Source organism: Typopeltis vanoorti, chromosome 5 (assembly GCF_054136105.1).
Source record: "Typopeltis vanoorti isolate ZY-2024b chromosome 5, IOZ_Tvanoo_1.0, whole genome shotgun sequence".
In the NCBI taxonomy this organism is placed as follows: Eukaryota; Metazoa; Arthropoda; class Arachnida; order Uropygi; family Thelyphonidae; genus Typopeltis; species Typopeltis vanoorti.
The window spans coordinates 23,917,780-23,940,491 of NC_143553.1; the positions used below are offsets into that span (position 1 = coordinate 23,917,780).

At 38.1% G+C, this 22,712-nt stretch overlaps 1 long non-coding RNA gene across 1 annotated transcript; it reads left to right on the forward strand.

Annotated features, from left to right (window-relative positions):
* The first annotated feature begins 17,345 nt into the window (after positions 1-17,345).
* On the forward strand, positions 17,346-21,607 carry LOC150106268 (uncharacterized). Its single transcript, XR_016548348.1, has 2 exons — positions 17,346-17,475; positions 21,432-21,607. It is a non-coding gene; the product is annotated as an uncharacterized LOC150106268 (long non-coding RNA).
* The last annotated feature ends 1,105 nt before the right edge of the window (positions 21,608-22,712 follow it).

The following is a 22,712-nucleotide window of genomic DNA, read 5'->3' on the forward strand; positions in this document are numbered from 1 at the left end:
GAGAACTGAAGTTGTATTGCAGGACAGTGAAAGGAGCTCATTTGAGGCTATTTGGTGTGAGATTGAGACTGGCAGAATAAAATATACAGTTGGGTGCTGCTGTAGACCAGGTGATGGAATAAATGGTGGAGATAGTATGCATAAACAAATTGATGAAATGAGTGGAAGGAGGGTAATTATTATGGGGGATTTTAATTATGGTAACATTGATTGGAAGGAGGAGAGGACACATGTGAGGAAGGAAATGGATTTTATTCAATTATTAAGGGATAACTATCTGAGACAGCATGTAATTGAAAATATTAGGGTTGTGAGAGTGCTTGACCTGGTAATAGCATCTCACAATTTGACTGTAATAAATATGACCATGTTGCAACCTATTGGTGAGAGTGATCATAAGGTCTTGACCTGGGAGGTGGCTAAAGGTGGAGTTACCGTGCTGGCAAGTATGACAAACTTAGGAGATTGCTTGGATCAGTGCCTTGGCATGTACAACTGCAAGGGCTGGATGTCGATACAGCGTGGGAAGTGGTCAAGGAGCATTTACAGGAGGTTATGGCTGATTGTATACCTAGGGTCCGAATAGTAAAACAAGTAGGGGTTAAATGCATGAATAACACCATTAAGCTTGAGCTGCAAAAAAAGAAACAACTGTGGAGGGAATTTAAAGAAAGGGGTGACTGCAGGCACACGAAAGGTATAAAGTGCAGGCCAGAAGGATAACGAGTGTGGTAAAAACAGCAAAAGCTGATTATGAAAGGAAACTAGCTATGCAAGCAAAAGCTAATCCCAAACAGTTCTTTCAATATCTGCAAGCAAGAAAAAAACTGTACATGGCAAAATGATTTTAAGGAATGACGATGGTAAGGAGGTCACTGAACCAGTCGATATAGTGGAGTTACTGAGCGTGCACTTTGCAAAAGTATATCATCCAGGTGGTGACATTGAAAAAATGAAGGAGGCAATAGTTTATATGGGAATTGTGATGAATGAAGTGGAGGTGAATAGTCTATTACAGAACCTGAATGTGAATACATCTGTGGGATTTGATGGTATACCAGCACGGGTCTTGTGTGAAGCGGCTAAGGAATTATCAGTGTCCTTGACCATGTTGTTTAATCTGAGTCTCGGGTCTGGTTTAGTCCCGAAGGAGTGGAAAGAGGGGAAAATAGTTTCGCTGCATAAAGGAGGATCCAAGACTATGGTTGCAATTTACCGACCGATCAGCATATCAGGAATTGTTGTCAAGGTCTTGGAGCAAGTAGTCAAGAGAAAAATACAGGAATGGATTGATGAAAATGAGATACTGTACAGGGGACAGCATGGCGTAGTAAAGGGTAGATCATGCCTGAGTAACTTGTTCAAGTTTTATAACAAGGTGACCGCTGAACTGGATAAGGGAAATGGGTTTACAGTGATACTGCTGGACCTGAAAAAGGTATTTGACAGGATACCACATGGAATTCTAATCCGTAAACTACAACATATGGGAATGGATATAGGGTTGGTGAGATGGATAGGGGGTGGTTGATGGAGAGATATAAAAGAGTGGTTTATTCAGGAGTGGAGTCCAAAAGACGGCCTTTGACTAGTGGGGTGCCACATGGTTCTGTTCTTGGACCCCTGCTGTTTAATCTGTTCATTAACGATATAGCGAAGTATCTAAGTGGAAAAGTTCATTTGTTCGCTGATGATGCAAAGTTGGGGAGGAGTTGATAATGAATGCAGAAGATGTCAAAGTCTTGCAGGATGACTTAGATAGATTGGAGTTCTGGGCTAAGGAGAATGGATGTCAATTTAATGTGACAAAATGTAAGGTTATGCATTTTGGGGTGAAACGATTAGCAGCAGTATACCACATGGGTGGAACTGTACTCCAAGAGATTGATGAGGCCAGGGACTTGGGAGTGTTGGTGGATAGGGAGATGAAGTTTAGGGGACACATTGCGAAAGTAGCTAAATCAGCTCATCACCTCACTTGGTTGTTGAAAAATACCTTAACGAGCAGAGACAAGCAAGTTATTGTACCTCTGTACTGAGCCTTGATAAGACCTCATCTTGACTACTGTGCCCAGATTTGGTCACCTCAGTTCCTTCTTGATGGGGAGGAGGTGGAGAGGATCCAGAGGCGAATGATTAAGATGATAGCATGTCTATGGAATGAACCATATGAGAACAGGTTGAAAATTTGTGGGTTGCAGAAACTAGTTGATAGACGGAAAAGGGGAGATATGATTGAGACATTCAAATAGCTAAAAGGATTCTATAAGATTAATTCAGAGGATATTTTTGATATCATGACTGGTGGTGGGGAGAACTAGGGGACACCTATGGAAGCTGGGCAAAAGTGTGGTTAGCAGTGCCGTTAGATGTGGCATTCTTTACTTTTAGAGTGGTAAATGAGTGGAATAAGCTGCCATAGTCTGTTGTGGGAGCTATGAGAGTGAACGAGTTCAAGGCAAGGTATAATAGATACTGTGAGAATGTCGTATAGTTGTGTGGACATGATGTTTAGGGCCTCCCTCGATGAGTCTAAGGACTCCCTGGAGTAGCCCGAAAATAATAATAATAATAATAATAATAATAATAATAATGAATGTACTATAAGTCAGGGCCTGTCCGAGAGTATCTGATGCCCCTAGTTGTCTAGGTTCGCCTGACGGGTGCGCTGTCTCTCTCTCTCTCTCTTTCTCTGTCATTTCAAAATTATGAGGTGTGTGTGTGTGTGTGTGTGTGTGTGTGTGTGTGTGTGTGTGTGTGTGTGTGTGTGTGTGTGTGTGTGTGTGTGTGTGTGTGTGTGTGTGTGTGTGTGTGTGTGTGTGTGTGTGTGTGTGTGTGTGTGTGTGTGTGTGTGTGTGTGTGTGTGTGTGTGTGTGTGTGTGTGTGTGTGTGTGTGCGTGCGTGTGTGTGAGAGAGAGAGAGAGTGAGACGGAAAAAATTTAGAGAAGAGGCTGTGATTGGGGTGTATGAAGGACGGTACAACTGGTAGAGAAATTAGAGGCGAATAATTGCAGTGGAATGGTAGACCGGTGTAGTGATCTGTGAAAGATGAGGAAATGGAGCAGGTTTCGAAAGTAAGTCTGAGAGGAGTAACGATGAGAAGAGTGATAGCGACTGTGAAGAAAAGAGAGTAAGTACCACAAATATATCTGCTGGTCGGAACAAATGATTTGCGAGAAAAGGTAAAAAGGTAGCTCTGGATTTTCAAGCGTTGATGGACACAGAAAATCTGAAGAGCATGTGAGGAATGAGTGGGAGTTTGTTTCCAAGGGGTGATAGCAGGGAGCTGGGGCAAAAGAGAAATGATTACAATTGGAATAATAGCTTGAATATGGGATAAATGGTAACATAACCGAGAGCTGTTTTCTGCTGATAGTGTGCATTTGAGTGACATCTGCAAGGTGAAGCTGGGAGTAACTGTTGATGAATGACATCGCCAGCAAGCGAAACAAACACTAAACCTTGGAATTATTAGTGTATTTCTTGCTTCTGGTGCCCTTTTCACTTCCAACAATCCTTGTTCTCAAAATTTACGTCCTTAAAGTTTGTTGCAATAACTGAGGCCATTTCTGTATCCTTGTCTCGTTTTCCTTGATCACCTATCCACACCGATCCTGGTTTCGTAGACTAATAATTCCAATATATTTATAGAATAGAATATTAATAGAGCTGTTTTCTGCTGAGAGTGTGCATTTGAGTGACATCTGCAAGGTGAAGCTGGGAGTAACTGTTGATGAATGATATCGCCAGCAAGCGAAACAAACAACTTGGAATTATTAGTGTAAGAAACCAGAATCGGTGTGGGATAGGTGATCAAGGAAAACGAGACAAGGATACAGAAATGGCCTCAGTGGTTGCAACAAACTTTAAGGACGTATATTTTGAGAACAAGAATTGTTGGAAGTGAAAAGGGCACCAGAAGCAAGTATTTTGCCTATACATCAATGCAGAAGCTTTGTGTATAGAGTTTGTGACCTTGTTGCAGCTAGTCAATCCGCAATCATCAGTATTAGTGAAACGTAGTTAACAAAGGAATGTATCCTCATAGAAAGAGAATATGATGTATTTTTATAGAGCAATACTTCGAAAAGATGATATATTTTTGAAGTATTGCATACTTCAAAAAGGCAGGATGGACAGGGAAATTGAAATTGAGAAAGGGAAATCGTTAACGGTATCCAAAGAGTTGTGTCCCCTCCATTTGGAACTTGAAGTAGGTAGTAGTGACAATGGCCTTGAGGTCAATTGGTGTGAGACTATTCTAAGAACGAATGTTGGATATTTAGTGCATGTACGTTTGGAAAGAAAATGTGGAAGATTATCCTGAAATTTTTAGAGATATGAGACTGGAGAGTGTTAGGAGGGTAATGACAATGTGTGACTTTAATTATGTAAGTATTGACTGGAAGTTGGAAATAGCATGTGAGTAAGAGATTGAATTTCTTAAGTTACTCAGGGGGAACAAATATTTTATGCAGCATGAAGCTGAAGTAACACATGGAACATGAGTGATTGATTTAATAATATCATTTTATTCAATGATAATAGGAGATGTCCCTATGACGCCACCAACTGAGGTGAGTGATCTTGTAGTTTGAAATTTGGAGTGGTTGCGAGGTACAATCTTCATGGAACAAAAGGTATATGTAGAGTTATATGGACTATGTTAAATTAAACAAACAGATTGGTGTTATACAATGGCTTGATCGATTGAAAGGAGAGACATCAGTAGTGCACGGGATTTGGTGCTAAATCAATTATTTAGAACAATCTGAAATAGTATTCCTAAGTTTAGGAGGATAAATAAATTAGGGATGATGTAAATGAATCATGGAATTATGCAGGAGCTTCTGGGAAAAGTATGTTATGAAAGGGATAATAATAACCGCCTAAAGGTGCTGCTCTTTATGGCGCTGCTCATACTATCCTTTTTTAACTGTCAACATCACTGGCCTAAAGGGTATGAGCATGTAGCTCGCCCTGAGTGAGCCTGAGGATTAATCATTGGAGTTTTGGTTTAAAATAGCTTTTGGTCGTTTGTTGTGCTTGAAGTAGTCTGTTGCGTCGTAATTTGCCGCTAGTTGAATTAGATTATTAGGATGCACAGATGCTTTTCAGAAAAACTTCGTTGCTATAGTCTGCATGAAGGTGTAAATATAGGGGATATTTATATCCCAGTGAAGTTACACAGTGCATATGAACTATGGTGCGTTGAGGATCATTCTGAGACATTTATTTTGCACACGTTGTAATTTTAGGATATGGGTATCAGCAATATGTCTCTCCAAGCCGGAGAAGCATATGTGAGAATAGGACGAATCATCATTTTGTATATAAGTAGGTTGATTCTGGTGCTCAATTTGCTGTTCCTGTTGGTTAGTGGATAGAGCTGTGCAATGATTTTGACGTCTTTAGACATAAAGTTTTGATTTGGGAGCTGAAGGTCAACTTTCTGTCAAGCAATACGCCAAGATATTTCATCCTTGTTTGCTATGGTTTTGTGTTGAACAAGAGGACGTCTCCAGTAGGAAGCATTGATCTTCTGGCGGATAACATGGCTACGCTCTTCTGGGGATTTACTTGAAGTCGCCATTTGGTGAAGTATTGTTCGATTAGCAGTAGATTTTCCTGCAATTTTTTGATAGCTAGATGCGGTTTTAAAGATCTGGTTAATATCGCTGTATCATTTGCATATATGGCTTTGATAGATGACAGAGGGTTGTGCGGGATATCACACATATATATGGAGAAGAGTGTCGGTTCCAGTAAGGATCCTTGTGGGACTCCAACTATGATGCGTTTTCGAGTTGAGAGTGTGCCATTTAACTTAACTTGCATGTGGCTATCATGGAGGTATGATCTGATCAGATGAACCACTTCCAGTGGTATTCCGGATGTTATCATTTTGTATAGCAAGCCGTAATGCCAAACTTTGTCAAATGCACTGGCTATGTCAAGGAAAACAATCCTAGTGCATTGACACCAGTTAAATCCCGAGGTGAGATATTCCACTAATCTGAAAATCTGTTGTGTGGTGCTGTGCAATTGATGGAACCCAAACTGCTCCTCAGGAAGAATGGTTAGCTTGGGTACTGATTCTTGGAGTCTGGTGAGAATAACTTTCTCAGCAATTTTGCCCAGATTAGAGATAAGGCTGATAGGTCTGTAATTTGAGGTAATCGCAGATCTTTATCTGTTTTATGGATTGGGATTATATCTGCCAGCTTCCAGTGGGAAGGGAATTATTTGTAGTGTGGGATGGAGTTTATTATGTTAGTCAGATGTACAATAGCTGTGCGAGGGCGTAGTTTTATCGCCTGGTTGGTGTTTCCATTAGGTCCAGGAGCCTTTTTATTCTGTAACTTCTTGATTATGTCATATATTTCTGCAGGTAATGTGGGTGCAATTTGACTAGAGCATGTGACAGAAGATTTGAGTGAAGATCTAACATATTGATGGATCTTATATATGTGATTGAAGTCGAGATGGTCATAAGAGGGTTTACATTGTTTTTCTAGTTTTTGCTATTGACTCGGCCTTGTCTGCATCAGTATGGATAAGGCCAAGATCTGTTTGGAGAGGAGAAAGAGGTTTGTTTTTGTTCTTGATGTCTCTGATTAGATTTCATGTAGAGTGGTTGTCAGAAGAAATAGAAGTTAATTTTTCTTCCCATATTTGATTTCTGTGCGCCTGCGAGGGCATCTCTTACTTCAGAGTTGAGTCTATTTAAGATTCGTTTATCTTGTTCTTCTCTCTGATCAAGTTCATGATATCGTCTGGCAAATGGTTAGGTCTGTGGGTAGTTGTGGAAATAGTAACTGCTGCAACGGCTGTGTTGATTTGTTTAGTTAGATCCTTTAGAGCTGTTTCAGTTTCCTTTATGGATTTGATCAACGGCACAGGACCAATATATTTTGGTTCTATATATTTTGGGAATACCATGGATAGCTTATCCAAATTTATATATGTGAGTGGGGGGGGAGACAGATTGTCCTGGTTTTCCAGCTTTAATAGAATGGGATTGTGATCAGATGATAGATCATTAAGTGTTACTAAACTGTACTGGGATCTTACATTCTGTAAGATAGTTATGTCTAAGACATCAGCCCTTCTGTATGTCTTGTGAGGCCTGCCGCAACCACATTGTTGGATCCTGAGTGGTTAGCTCGGATGTGATCATTTTTATTGGTGGAACGGCTATTTCAGGTAGGGTTCTTAGCATTAAAGTCACCGGACACGATGACACGCTCCCTGTTGATCAGTATGACATTCAGATCTGAGAAGAGTAATGTTTTTTTTTGAGGATTATAAACTGCATAAATCTTTAGGTTGCCCACTGAACACGTGGGATTCTCAATTCCTGTAATCTCAAGATTAATAGTGGGTAGAACATTTATAGAGTGATGATTGATGTAATTATTTATGTAGATATACCACTGCCTCTGCAGGATAATCTGTCTGTTCTGTACAGCTGGTATCCACTAATGTTGGGATTATCTGATGGTCGCAGATGGGTTTCATTTAGCAAAAGCACATCTGGCTGATGTCTTTGGGCAAACTCCTGGTGCTCCAAGACCTTACCCCTTAGGCCGTTCGCATTCCACGCTATGATCTGCAAAGAATCTGGGTTTAATTTATTTCTGTTCATTGGTGAGCGCTCAGATAATGGCTTGTGTATCCTTTAGAAATCCATTAGTAGAGCTTGGTGAGGGGTTGGATCTACTAAAATCCTACAGCATATTTGCGAGAGAAGAGGTAATGATAGCTGTCAGATTTGTATGTGGTGTTAGCTGTTCCCGGGATGACTATTTAGGACAAGTTATATCCGCATATGTCCTAGAGTGTTGTAGTGGAGTTACTCTGTTGGGAACCTCTGGCTTTGGCAGATGGGTGTCTGAACCTTTATGTTGTTCTTTAGGAGGCTGTGAAGTAATCTCTGACATAGTGTTGCTGAATGAGGAAGAAAATGTTTCTACTTCTGATTTTCTATTTCTTGGATTGTGAACGCATCCTTTGTAGTTGGCAGTGTGAGGACCGCCACAATTGGCACATTTAGCTGGGGTAGATTTTGGTTTAGTACATGTATTTGTTGGGTGGCCGATCCCACATTTTAAACATTTGAATTCAGCCCTTGCACATTTTCCATGGCCAGACCTTTGACATCTATGGCACTACCCTGTTAAAGCCCTTTTTCTTAATCGTTCTATAGTAATTTTCAGTCCACAAATGGAAGTCAGGTAATATATGTGCTTACAAGCTTGACTGACCCCTACTAGAACCAGTGGCATTGGAGTCTTTTCCTGTTTGGTCATTCTGCTGACCTTAACAGGCGGTAGGTCTTGCTGGTGTAGATCCGCAGCCACTTCTCCTGTGGATACGTCTTCTGAAGCACCTCTAATCACTACCGTGAGGATTTTCTCTGATACTAGTGAAAAGGTGTGATACTGTATACATTTGGCATATAATTCACCAGTTAACCTTGGATAATCCATCACTGACCTAGGTTGTATTTTAATACCATATGTGACATTCTTTTGCTTAGCTGAATGAATCTGTAGATTGGACATCATAGTCCTTAGGGACATCCATTTTTTCTTTTCTCGCAGAATAATCAGAGGTATCTTTTCCCTTGAGGAGGTAGGAGAGTCCGGGACAGGACCGTCTTCTTCCATTCGATCAACTTTGGGTGGTTCAGAAGCTGCAGTTTTGAGTTTTTTACGAGCACGAACCTTCTGATAATCACTGTGATCTGGAAGGGAATTATCATCAGCTGTTGTTGCTGTTTCGCTGGTGCTGTTCTAGGGGATGCTGGGAAGAAGTTCCGAAGTTGAGGGGAATCTGTATCAACTTCTTTTATTTGATGAATCACGACTTTTTCTGGCCGTTTAGTGTGCAGTAGATTGCCTACATGTTTGAAAATAGCCAGAAGTTCCTTGAAATTAAGTTCTTCATATGGTGCCTCCATGGTTAACCCCAAACTTTGTTCTGTGGGGCAGGACATGCCTTGCCCTTGTCACAATAATAAATAGACAGTTGCTTATCAAGGACACTACATGAAACCATGGCGATACTAACGGCAGTAGGCCTAGCGTATCGCCCTTGTGTAAATTCAGTTGTCTTATCTGGGTAAACCTCTTTGAAAAATAAACCACCTGTTTATGGTAGCAAAACAATTAATTACTAATAAATTAACTAATCAAAAACTTCTTAAATCGCATTTTACTATATCTCAGCCATGATAAAAGACTATATAATATACAAGCATTCCCAATCACGTTTGCTGTTATTTATAAACTGTGTATAACTATTATTTTATTTCATTGTTATTAATAATGGCAGATAAAATTCAAAGTATGGATGTTGTTGCTTCCACTGAAAAGTAAAAGACTCGTAAATCTATTAACATTAAATGTACAGTTAAATGATGAAATTTAGTAACGGTGGTGTATCAGTAGTAGGGCGGTCACTTCTGACCAGATCAAGATCAAGATAAGATAAGGAATCGTGACGTGATTGGTTGACGTCAATGTGGGCGTGGCTTCATGGGTTTGGAATGTTAGGAATTTCGCTGTGGGCATATGTGTCAATGGCTTCAGTTGTTGTGTTTTGGATCGCGTATGGAATTATGGGTGATGGTAGAGATAAGGATTCGTGTTGTGATTGGTGGACACTTCTGACCAGATGAAGATCAAGATAAGATAAGGAATCGTGACTTAAATGTTTGTTATGAGATGTAGATAAGTGACATCATTTGTTATTTGTAAATAAATGACGTCATTTGTTATTTGTATATAAGTGACGTTATTGTTTTGAATGGAAAGGAAGATATATTAGAGATAGGGATTTGCGTTGCGATTGGTGGACACTTCTGACCAGATGAAGATCAAGATAAGATAAGGAATCGTGACTTAAATGTTTGTTATGAGATGTAGATAAGTGATGTCATTTGTTATTTGTAAATAAATGACGTCATTTGTTATTTGTAAATAAATGACGTCATTTGTTATTTGTAAATAAATGACGTCATTTGTTATTTGTAAATAAGTGATGTTATTGTTTTGAATGGAAAGGAAGATATATTAGAGATAAGGATTCGTGTTGCGATTGGTGGACACTTCTGACCAGATGAAGATCAAGATAAGATAAGGAATCATTACGTGAATGTTTGTTGTTATGAGATGTAGATAAGTGACGTCATTTGTTAGTTGTAAATAAGTGACGTTGTTGTTTTGAATGGAAAAGGGAGATATATTAGAGATAAGGAATCGTGTCGTGATTGGTGGACACTTCTGACCAGATCAAGATCAAGATAAGATAAGGAATCGTGACGTGAATGTTTGTTGTTATAGAGTTTGGAATTTCGCTGGGACCCTCGTCTGTCTGGGACATCACGTGGTGTGATGGGTGATATTTAGAGATAAGAATCGTGACGATATGTCTTTGTGTGGTATTTTGGTTTGGCTATGGAATTGTGGGCTATGTTTTGAGATAAGATATCTTTGAATTTTCCCAGGGTGACACACATCCGTCATTGTCGTCTGTGGGAATTCTTAGAGTATGTCGTGATGGCGGGTGTGATTAGATTTTTCTGAATAATTAATTATATACTGGTGTCACTCAAACATACGGTATTTTTTTTTTATTTTTATATAGATGGTTGTACTAATTTTTCAATACATTTGGGGTATTTGTTTCCTGTTAAAGGGTGGGAATTGTTAGAGTAAGTCGTGATGGCGGCAGTCTTTCGAGCTTTTCTGAATAATTAATTATATACTGATGTCACTCAAACACACATACTTTTTTTCCATACCTCATCTGTATTTTCTTCTATATACATATTCTAATCAAGTTCATATTTTATTCATAATTCATCCGAATATTTTGATTTGTCTAAAATTAAGATCTTAAAATTCAATAAATAAATAAATAAACAAATCGTGTTCTGAATAATTTAATTATACTAGAGTCCCTTAAACACACACACACACACACACACACACACACACACACACACACACACACACACACACACACACACACACACACACACACACACACACACACACACACACACACACACACACACACACATTAGACATGAAAAGTTGCTAATGTGTCCATGTTGATACTCTAATATACACTGTGATTATTCTTATGAAAACAAAAAAAAACCGTTCAGTTTAGAATTATGTTTACTAAAAACATATGACCAATGATTATTGTATAACATTATCAATTGTTATGTTTAAGTTAAAAATTCACTTACATTTCTTTCAAGAATGAGAACATCTTGGTACTATCTAGGTTTCTGAATATTCGAAATTGTTGATTTTTAACATATATTCACAGCACAGAACACAAACACAACTCTGAAATCCATTTGACTTTTTAATTATAGGTTTTACTTTTTAAAATTCAGTTAACTACATATTATAACCAGAATAATTGAGTAAAATAAATAAATTGTGTGTGAATTATTTTCCCACACTGTTAATTTTCATTAACCTTATTTGTAGATAACTGAGTGACTCATTTCCGGTCAGCGAATCATCGTTCTTTTCATAGAAGTAGCGGTTCTTCAAAGGTAAAATTTTTCTCAGGGATGTGTATTAGTCATCTTTCTGATGTGACTAATGTTTAGACTAGTGTTAGGTAGCAAAGGTTCATAATTTGACCTTGTGTGATTGTTGAAAACTAATTTGTTCGCATCACTTCCTATATGTATCACGCTTTCTTCAAAGGTAAATTCCCGAGGATCATATATTACTCAACCTTTCTATTGTGATTTTCGAGGTGTTACACTACTGATGGGTAGCAAAGGTTCGTAATTTGACCTTGTGTGATCGATGAGAACTAAGTTATTCATTGTCACATGATGTGATTTTTGGTTTTCCATTGGTTCTAAATTTTTTTTAAATAGACTAAAGGGTCGCTCTTTGGTTCCAATTTGAGTTTCTAGTAGTAACTTTCTAGTAGTATTTGTAACAGTTGTAATTCTAATGTAACAATCGCTGGTGTGGCTGGAGGAAGTCGCGACCCTCCCCAAAATTTATATGATTCATATTCAGTTACTGGATGTGAAACTAAACTCTCTACTTCTACTACTATTGAACCCTCACTCTACAGGGACTTTCATACTGTTTCGGTGGCCTGATCATGTAAATCTATCAAGTATCAAACTTGACATTTGGAGTATCAAGTTCGATTTCATGATCTGGAACAATTTTCACCAGAGTGTTTTTTTGAAATATTTCGAGATATGCTTAATGAGATCATTCAGCGTTTATCGGGTTCTGGAAATTTTTCTCACGTTCAGTTGGGCGTTAGTGCATCCAATTTAGAAAGTAACATTAACTTACCATTCATGTCACTTTCTGAACTAACTATCCAAAGGATGGTTGATGCTTTTACGCCCAATCGAAACGTGAGTTCATTTTGGCAAATGATCTTGTGATCGATGTCGTACTTATCAATATCAGTAACAATGGTGGTGGCAGAACCAATGTTAAAAGAAGATCGCTGCTTAGCCTGGATGAATTTGTGAAAATAAAAAAAGCTATTGTGGAAATTACCAACAAAGACAATCTTTGCATGGCCCGAGCACTTGTTCTGGGTGTTTCTGCACAAAGTGATGATGCCCAAACATACAGACAAGTGCGTTTAGATCGTAAAAAGTTACAAACAAAGAGGGCTTTAACTCTGCACAAAATTGCAGGGGTTCTGCTCATTTCTTGTGGTATTCCAGAAGCAGATCTCTTTCAAAAGCATTTGACTCCAGAATACCAAATCGTAATTTTTTCGTCAGATGCTGATTTTTCTGTGGTATTTTGGGGCCCAAATGCAAGTAAACAGATCTGTCTTTTATACCACAACTCTCATTATGATTTAGTGCGTAGTGTGCCAGCTCTGTTTGGGGGTATCTATTATTGCCCCACTTGTTTTTGAACATTCAAAGATTCTATCAAATTGCAAATGCATAGATGCAAAAACATATGCATCCGCTGTCGCACAAATGCCAGTCATAGTGTGCGGGATCTTCTTTTGTACAATTTATGCAATAGATTTTTTACGACAACGAATGTCTGAATTTGCACATACAAAATAATATTTGTTCAAAACTCCATCATTGCGGACAGTGTTTGGCTACTTTCTCTACAGATAAAAGCCACGTCTGTCCACCTGAAAATTTCTGCAACTGCTGCAAATCAGTTCACCCAAAACAGAAATGCTTTGTGCTAAAATCGGAGGTCTCAAATAAACAAGTTTCTATGGTATTTTTTTGAAACAGAAACTATAGCTAAAAATCATCATGTACCAGTCTTATGTATAGCTGATTTCGATAGTCATGAACGCGAGTTCTGGGGTTAAAACTGTGTGGCTCAGTTTCTAGATGAGTTGTTTTCTGTCAGGAATATCATGAAAAGAGATCGAGATGGTAAGATCCTTCGGACTGTCAAACCAAAATACGAAAATATTCGTGTAATTGCACACAATTTTCGTGGTTTCGATGGGTATTTTATTTTGGAATATCTTTTTTCAAAAAATTTCCAACCCTGTGTAGTGTTTGATGGATCAAAGATACTTGCTATCTATTATGACCCTTTAAACATCATATTTCTTGATAGTTTTTCCTACATTAGTGTCGCTGTTAGGAAACTCCCAGCCATGTTCGATCACCCAGAAGTTCGTAAGGGTTTCTTTCCTCATAAGTTTCACACATCCGATTCTCTGGATTATCGTGGAGTCATCCCCAAAAAATCATATTTCCAGCCGGAATTTATGAAGAAAGAAACTCGTATAGAGTTCGAGACTTGGTACTAAAATCAGCTAGACACTGAATACTGTCTGAAAGTGGAACTTTTAGCTTATACGAAAGATGACGTGCGTGTTTTGCGAGACAGTTGCAACACTTTTCGCACTCTCTTCATACAGCTCACCCAGATTGATCCCTTTCTCCATGACATTACAATTGCAGGAGTATGTTTGAGAGTATTTCTCCAAAACATTTTGAAACCTAATGCATTGGCCATACTTCCTGCTTGGGGTTACATAGGGGCAAACGTACAAAGTTGAAAGGCTTTGGCTTGGCTCAAATGGCAAGAACAACATAACCATACAACATGCACGTTCTGTGTGTGTGGGGGGGGGGGGAAGTCCGCATCGGACCTTATTTTGTCGATGGGAAATGTGGAAGCATTTTATATGATTTCAACGGTTGCTTCTTCCACGGTTGTCAAAAGTGTTATAGGCCAAATACATTCCAACCATACAGAAACACTGACATGATTTCCCTTTTTGAGCAAACGAAGGATCGCGAAAACTTCTTTCGTAGAAAAGGATTCGACATTATCTCAATTTGGGAATGTCAGTTTAATGCATTTCTGAAAACACAGCCTTGAAAAACTTTATTGATGCTCTTAATATTCCAGATCCCATATTACCTCGTAGTGCTCTGCATGGTGGCAGAACCGACTGCTACAAAATGTATCACAAAATTCAGTCAGAAGGGGAAGTTATTCGCAATTTGGACTTCAATAGCCTTTATCCATGGGTAATGAAATACCAGGTATTTCCTATGGGGCATCCCGAAGTTATTATCGATAATTTTCGATTATTCTCCTGGGGTATACTTTAGTATTTGCCATGCAAAAGTGGAAGCACCTACTGATCTCTTTTTACCGGTTTTGCCCATCACAGTTAACGAAAAATTAATCTTCCCCCTGTGTGGAAAGTGTGCTTCTGAAATGGCCCCATTATGCTCTCATACAGACATATCATTTACAGGTTATTGATGCAGACCAGAGTTAGATTTAGCACGTTCTCGTGGTTATAAAGTTATTGAATTTTACGAGGTGTGGCATTTTTTTCAAAAATTTGAAGGAGAAGAAAACTTCTTTGCTCACTATATTGATACCTTTCTGAAGCTGAAACAGGAAGCATCTGGATGGATTGAAGGTCAAAACCGACAGGTTTATCTGGACGAGTTTTTGCTAAGGGAAGGTGTTATGTTAAATAGCGAACACATTAGTAAAAACTCTGGTAAACGTTCACTTGCTAAGCTTTGTTTGAATTCTCTATGGGGATGGCTTGGCATGAGAATTTTAAGAACTCAGACCCAGGTGATTTCCTCTTATGAAGACCTCATAGAACTTTTTATAGATAACAGTAAAGTTATCCAAGATGCCAGGTTAGTTTCAGAAGAGCAGATGATGGTTGTCTACTCTCCTATTGAAGGCACTGAGCCTGAAAATAGGAAAGGGAATGCTGTCATCTCCTCATTTGTAGCTGCCTACGGTAGGATAAAGTTATACGAGGTCATGGAACCTTTGCAAAGATGGCTTTTATACACAGATACTGATTCTGTCATTTTCATTGAAAAAACCGGTGATTACTCACCGTCCATTGGTTACTACCTTGGGGAGCTAGGTGATGAACTCGACGGTGACTTTATTGTTGAGTTTGTTACCACAGGCCCCAAATCTTATTCCTACAGAACGCGGGGGGGGGTAAGATTGTGATCAAATGCAAAGGCATTACTTTAAATTCTCGTGCGACCACTGAGATTAATCTGGAATCTATGATTGCAGCAGTAAAGGATAAGCCACAAAACATCCAAATTCCTGTACCATTTTCTGTCCACAGAGACAAATGGAGCTGTCAACTCAAAACGACCTCCATAACAAAAAGATTTGGATACACTTTTGCGAAGCGCATAGTGTCAACAGACACATGCACTTTTCCCTATGGGTATTTTAAAGGATAATTCATTACACTCACATACCCCATAAGCAAAAGATGCCATCTATGGGACAGAAAACTAAACAACATTCTACCTGGTAGGTAAAAATCCCTGGTTGTTTCCCAACACGAAAATTTGCAGTGTCGCCCTTCTCTTGTACATTTTTTTTTGTTACATCAATGTTATTGTTACTATTATTCCACAATAGCTTTTTTTTTCTTAGAAGTAAAAAAGAAAATTTCGTCTTGGTATGATTACATGGTGACTGTGATAAAAAAAAAAAAAAAAAAAAAATGTTGACAAGGAGATTTTTTTGATATTAAAACAAGTATCTGTTTGTTTTTACACGATCTCTGATTATATAAAAATAATCACAGTCTTATTATGTTATCATTTTCGATATATTCATACATCCATTTACATGTATAATTACAGGAGCTACTCAGTCAGGAAAAACAACATTCGTGTTGTCTCTCATAGAACATTGTAATCAACTAATCAAACCACCACCGGAGCGAATCGTTTACTGTTACAGTGAAAATCAAGATAAATTTAAAAAATTTACCAATATAGAATTCGTAAATGGTTTGAAGTTACCTGGATTTGATTCTAATGTGAGAAATTTACTCATAATAGATGATTTGGTTCACCAGGCTAAGGACAGCACGAAAATAGCTGATGTATTCATAAAAGGTTCACATCACCGTAACCTCAGTGTCATTCTACTGACAAAAAATTTATTCTGTAAAGGTACACATTTTCGTATAATTTCTCTCAATAGCCATTATATTATTTCTTTTAAAAATCCCCGAGACTCTTTGCAGTTTTCTCATTTAGCTTCCCAAGTATTTCCAGGACAAACGAACGTGTTAGTTCAGATTTATAAAGATGCAACACCCGAACCCCACTCGTGTTTAGTTTTAGACTTTAGACAGGAAACACCTGATATTTTACGCTTGAGGTCACGGATTTTGCCAGGAGAAAAACCCAATACACTATTTATCCCTGAATGGCTGATAGACTCAAACGCTATGAATATCTCATCAAGTACTTATCTCATTCCTCTCCCAAACAAGCAAATGATGCTTTAAACATTGCACCTCCAGCCAAATCACCATACTCTGTGAAATCTGCAAAAATGTTTTATGTGGAAATATTCCACTACAAAAAAACAGAAGTCACGCCTACGAAGTAAAAAAAAATTATAAGAGCACTAAGTAACAAATCGCTTCCCGTCATAACCAGAAGAAAACTGGTTTTACAGCATGGAGGAGCACTGTTTCCATTATTAGGCAGTATCATTGTTCCTTTATTGACTTCACTTATTAGAAAATGAATATGTTTAAAAAGTTTACACTTTTCCAATCACCAGAGGAGCGTGAACTATACACACTCGATGGCGAAATGAGCGCCATTTTCAAAATAAGAAATAAACATGCAGATGAAAAAGTGAAAGCATATTTAAATGTTCTGCAAAAGTATTTAGGGTTGAAAAACCAATTGGCTCACACAGAAGGAGAGCAACAGGAACATAGAATGCCACGTCCAGAACCTTTACTGAACAAACTAAATACCCAGAACCATTCCCATCAACCATCAACGTCAGCCAGTCCCAGTCAAGAAAATGCTTCCACTCCAATCCCTCCCCGCAAGAGAGCTCGAAGAAGGAGTACCAAATTCATCTCTGTATCTCCCCGAAAGCTGCGTGGGAATAAGAAACTGGTTTGGAAAAAATGGTAAGTGAAAAAACATTTTTTTTTTTTAAATTATTTTTTTTATTTTCAGTAAATGATCTGTAACAGCATTAGTTACTACAATATCATTTAACCACAAATCCTTAGAATAACATTTGCTAATAATATTTTGCATAGAAAGACCACGACATCTCAATATTAAAAAATACACACAATGCAAGCCACACGCGACAGATTCCTTAGCTTGTACAGCTACAGAATTATAATACCATTTATTAGTATTAATATTCAGAAAGTTAACAATATCGTTTTTGGGTGGACGACCGAAGCTATCGAAAAAATCACCGTGTTTGTCTTTAATATAGATAGCTTGCCAATGTTGTCCTGGCAACCAGGTCGGATCTGTGTTCACTACGAACATCGACTGTTGTTTTCTGATCGGATATTGTGGCAATTCATCACCAGCACAAACTCCTAAACCCACTTTTCTCGTGCTGGGTTCTAACTCTAGTATGCTTACTAATTGTTCAGTGTTCATAGTCCAGTAACACAGAACGATCCTTTGTTACGGATAACGTACACTCAAATTCTGCATAAAGAACTACTGTGATGTTTTCAGTAAGAGGTTGAGCAAATTTAACTTCGAGTCGCACACTTCCTCTTCTTAATAGGCTGACATGGAGGGCAACGGCATTTTGATCTGGCGATAAGACAAATCCATAGAGAACGTTTCCCTTTACGTATTCCTCATAAGAAATGTCACTACCACAGTCTCTGTTCCATTTACCTAGTGATGTGAACAGTGACATGTAACATCTGCTGTAATGCCTTTCTTTGAAGTTCGGAGTCAAAGGTTGTGAGGGATAGTGAATATCGTCAGCTGTCAATACAAGAAAATTCAGATTGAAATGATGAAAAATAAATGGATTTCTGTTGAAAGTGCCATTAAATCCATCACTAGCGACCAGTCCAATAATTAATATAGATGGTATTTCACCTAGATACAGATTGTCTCGTGTGACATACCCTTGGGAATCGAAAAATAAGACACTTGCACACGATTGATGGGATATATCATGTTTGACTTGTCTAAGACAGACAGGGGAGCCAGTTGAATCTTTGAATTTATTTTGACTTTGCGGACAAAACGTGTAGCCTCTTCAATTTGCACTTTAGCCTTAGAATCAGCATTTGCAGTCAGTAAACAAAATTCGGGAGAACTGCGAACCTTACGAACACGAACAGTAACGTTATTGATTAAGTACCGGTCTTGATGCATGATGTCAGCGTGTATTCGCTAAAGCATCTCGACACTTTTCGATTGGTTAATTCGAGCTTGTCGTCTACGCATCCTACATTCACTTCTGGTGAACATATCACTAACATTAGCCACATCATCATTAACAAATAGTTCATTTGTGAGTTGACTGTTTTTAACATCTCTGTCATAATTTAGTAGGTTTTCAATATAAGCCCTATAAGGATACGTGTCTGATGCCATTCACTAGTTTATCTTGGAGAAAAAAGTCAATTTGACTGAACAGGGAATGGAAAAAATTATTCACAACACCAACTGAAGAATCTTCGATAGGTTTATTATCATTGTCAGTGATGCGCACACGAACACTTAGGTATGAGTTTCCCAAATCCAAGTATTCTTCAGACGTACCTGGTATGCAAAATTCCACAGGACCTCCACTGTCAGTACTGGATATTGGTTGGTAAGTGACATAAGAACTTCTTTCCACATACATGTTGACACGAGGGTGGGAAAAAAGATCTAACTCTGACGTCATATCCTCAGCAAAAGATGTTATCTCGCTTGCGCCTTTTAGTATTCGTTTTTTTCTTCTTGCTTCCTTGACCTCTCTGAAGTAATCGACTCTGAGCCTTTTCAGCAATGGTTTTCCCAGCTTCTGATGCTCTGTTTATAAAGGCTCGATGTACAGGTACCCCTGCCAATACATCTCCTATCATATGCTGACCGGCTTTTAAGGCTTGACGACCGACAAATTCAGCTGCAGGTTTTAAAAGTGGACTTAGAAAGGAGAAGGCACTTCTGAAAATGCTACTTAATCCGTACCCACGCTGTATTGGGGGCCCCGTAAACATTTGAGCTCCACCTGATTGCAATGTGTAATATCTGAGATAATCAGTCATGCTTCACTTGTCGGAACTGTAATTTACCTATTGTGTTGCCACCACGAAAGTGGAACAACTCACCGCTATCAGAACGAATTTCAATGCTAATTGACTGAAATGTTTGTTTTCATAATGGATAATAATCAGTTTGAGGAAAAACGAAGGAACACTTAGTGATGCACTGAACAACTCGTAACAATGGTGCACATGTATCACCAACTATCTGTTCTTGGATTAAATCAGAATAAACAAAATATGCGGCTACACCCCACTTTATATCAACTGGATATTTCCCTGTGATTGTACCTTTCAGTTTAACACCAATCTGATTAAAACCTAGTAGAAGACCCAAACCCGAGGCCTCCTTGGGAAACAACAGGTTGTAATCTTTCGGGACTGTCAGAGAAATGGTGTTGTTTGGGTTCTTTTTTCCAGTAATCACAGAACTCACATCAAACACTGCTTGAAGAAGTTCAGAGGGTGAATTGTAACTGCCATGGGGAATCTTGCACACTTTGTAAAATCCTTCTTTAGATTTTTCGAAAACTTTATTTCCTGTGATGTTGTTGTTGTCGATATTGTTGACTCCTCCTCCAATTGCACGTATCATATGAAACTCATCGTAACCGGAATCTATGTTATTAAATTCTCCCGGAAGATGAATTTCGGCAAGAGCAACTTCCCATTTACCTTTAAGTCTGATCTCGTGTGGTAATTCCACTTGAAATTTCGTTTGCCTGTTTGTAGGAAACATTTTCATACTGGCGTTACTGGGAAGGGTTAAGTAAAACATCTTCGCTACGAACCCAAGAATTATACGATGAGGGATAACCGAGCCAACAAAATACTGAAGCTTTCCTTTCTGTTTGCGGTGCTTAAGTACTTGTTCGATTAGATACACGTCTTCCGGAAGTTCATTAGGTATATTAGCCTTTTGCAGTTGAGGTTCATGGAAAGTTCCCTCCACTATCTCTCCGTCCCGACTGCGAACTCTGTATACTACAGGGTTTCTATTAATAACCTGAGCAATAGTAAACAATTCTCGTGTCCAGTTACCCCAATACCCTTTTCTAAATTTGTGGGTATCATCACTTAAAACCACACTATCACCTACTTGAAATTTTGGTTTCATAGTCTCCTCTTGTGTTCCGTACAAATATTTCCAAACACGATCCTCGTTGTGAAGGTTAACTTGCGAAGGAGCCATACCGATAGTGCGGTGTGGTGTGAAGTTATAAGTATGTACAAAGGTCGGTAATACATTCGTATAACTTTTAATTTTAGTATACGTCATCCATTTGTAGATCTTTGTTTTCAATGTTCTGATAAATCTTTCTGCAATGGACGCTTTCATTTCGCTCCTGGTCATGTAGAAATGAATATTATGGTTCTTAAACAATGCACGAACTTTCTTGTTGCAAAACTCTTTTCTTTGATCAGTGTTTATGTAGCACGGCACTTCCTCTTTAAAAATAGACTCGAAAGCAATAACAACATCGTCTGCTGATTTCTTCTTCAGTGTTCGAACCCATGCAAATCGGGAAAAACAATCAATGCATACAAGAAGGAAACACACCCCCCATTCTCTTTTGCAAGGGATGACATATCTGCCAAATCACATTGAAAAGTATGTAAAAGTGTCGGGACTTTGATTTGATTGCGTTTAAACTTTCTTATAATGGGTTTATGTCTCACATAAGTAGGTTGTGTTGCTAACCAACTTTTCACGGTTTCATGTGGCATATTTTTTGTATGTTTCTGTAAAGCTTTGACACTTCCAAAACTAACTAATGTATTAGGATTATAGTAATCTGCTAACTTTTCCATTGCTATCAATGATTTTTTTTTCTTTGCAGGTGAAAATCAAGAACCATTGCAAAAGTGGCAGTTACTTGCTTTTATAGCAGTACAGCTAATATTAGTGACCTCAGAAATTTCCATAATCATTTGGGAAGTTGTATCAAAATCAGGCAATCAAACTTGCCTCATCAAAGAAATGTTACGCCAAGAAAAACACTATTTGCATTGGTGATATATGTAAATTCCTATTTCTGCATATTGCATTGTAAATAATATCTGTGAAATAAATATGTAAACTTAAAAGAACAAACAGTGTCTTTGATGTGTTAAGTAAGAACATTTTTGAAATGTTTAAGTAAGAACACTTTTCAAATCACCGTGAATACACACACGATTTGTTTATTTATTTATTTATTTATTGAATTTTAAGATCTTAATTTTAGACAAATCAAAATATTCGGATGAATTACGAATAAAATATGAACTTGATTAGAATATGAATATAGAAGAAAATACAGATGAGCTATGAAAAAAAAACTGTATGCTTGAGTGCCATTAGTATATATAATTAAATTATTCAGAAAAACTCGAAACACGGACGCCATCACAACTCTACTCTACTCTAAGAATTCCCACCTTTAACAAGAAAGAAAGAAATACCCCATAATGTATTGGAAATTAGTACAGTCATCTATAGACAACCAAACAAAACATGAAGATGTGTGTCACCCTGGGAAAATTCAAAGATATCTTATCTCAAAACATAGCCCACAATTCCATAGCCAAACCAAAATGCCACACAAAGATATAACGTCACGATTCTTATCTCTAAATATCATCCATCACACCACGTGATTTCCCAGACAGACGAGGGCCCCAGCGAAATTCCAAACTCTATAACAATAAACATTCACGGCACGATTTCTTATCTTATCTTGATCTTGATCTGGTCAGAAGTGTCCACCAATCACGACACGATTCCTTATCTCTAATATATCTCCCTTTTCCATTCAAAACAACAACGTCACTTATTTACAACTAACAAATGACGTCACTTATCTACATCTCATAACAACAAACATTCACGTCACGATTCTTTATCTTATCTTGATCTTCATCTGGTCAGAAGTGTCCATCAATCACAACATGAATCCTTATCTCTAATATATCTTCCTTTCCATTCAAAACAATAACGTCACTTATTTACAAATAACAAATGACGTCATTTATTTACAAATAACAAATGACATCACTTATCTACATCTCATAACAAACATTTATGTCACGATTCCTTATCTTATCTTGATCTTCATCTGGTCAGAAGTGTCCACCAATCA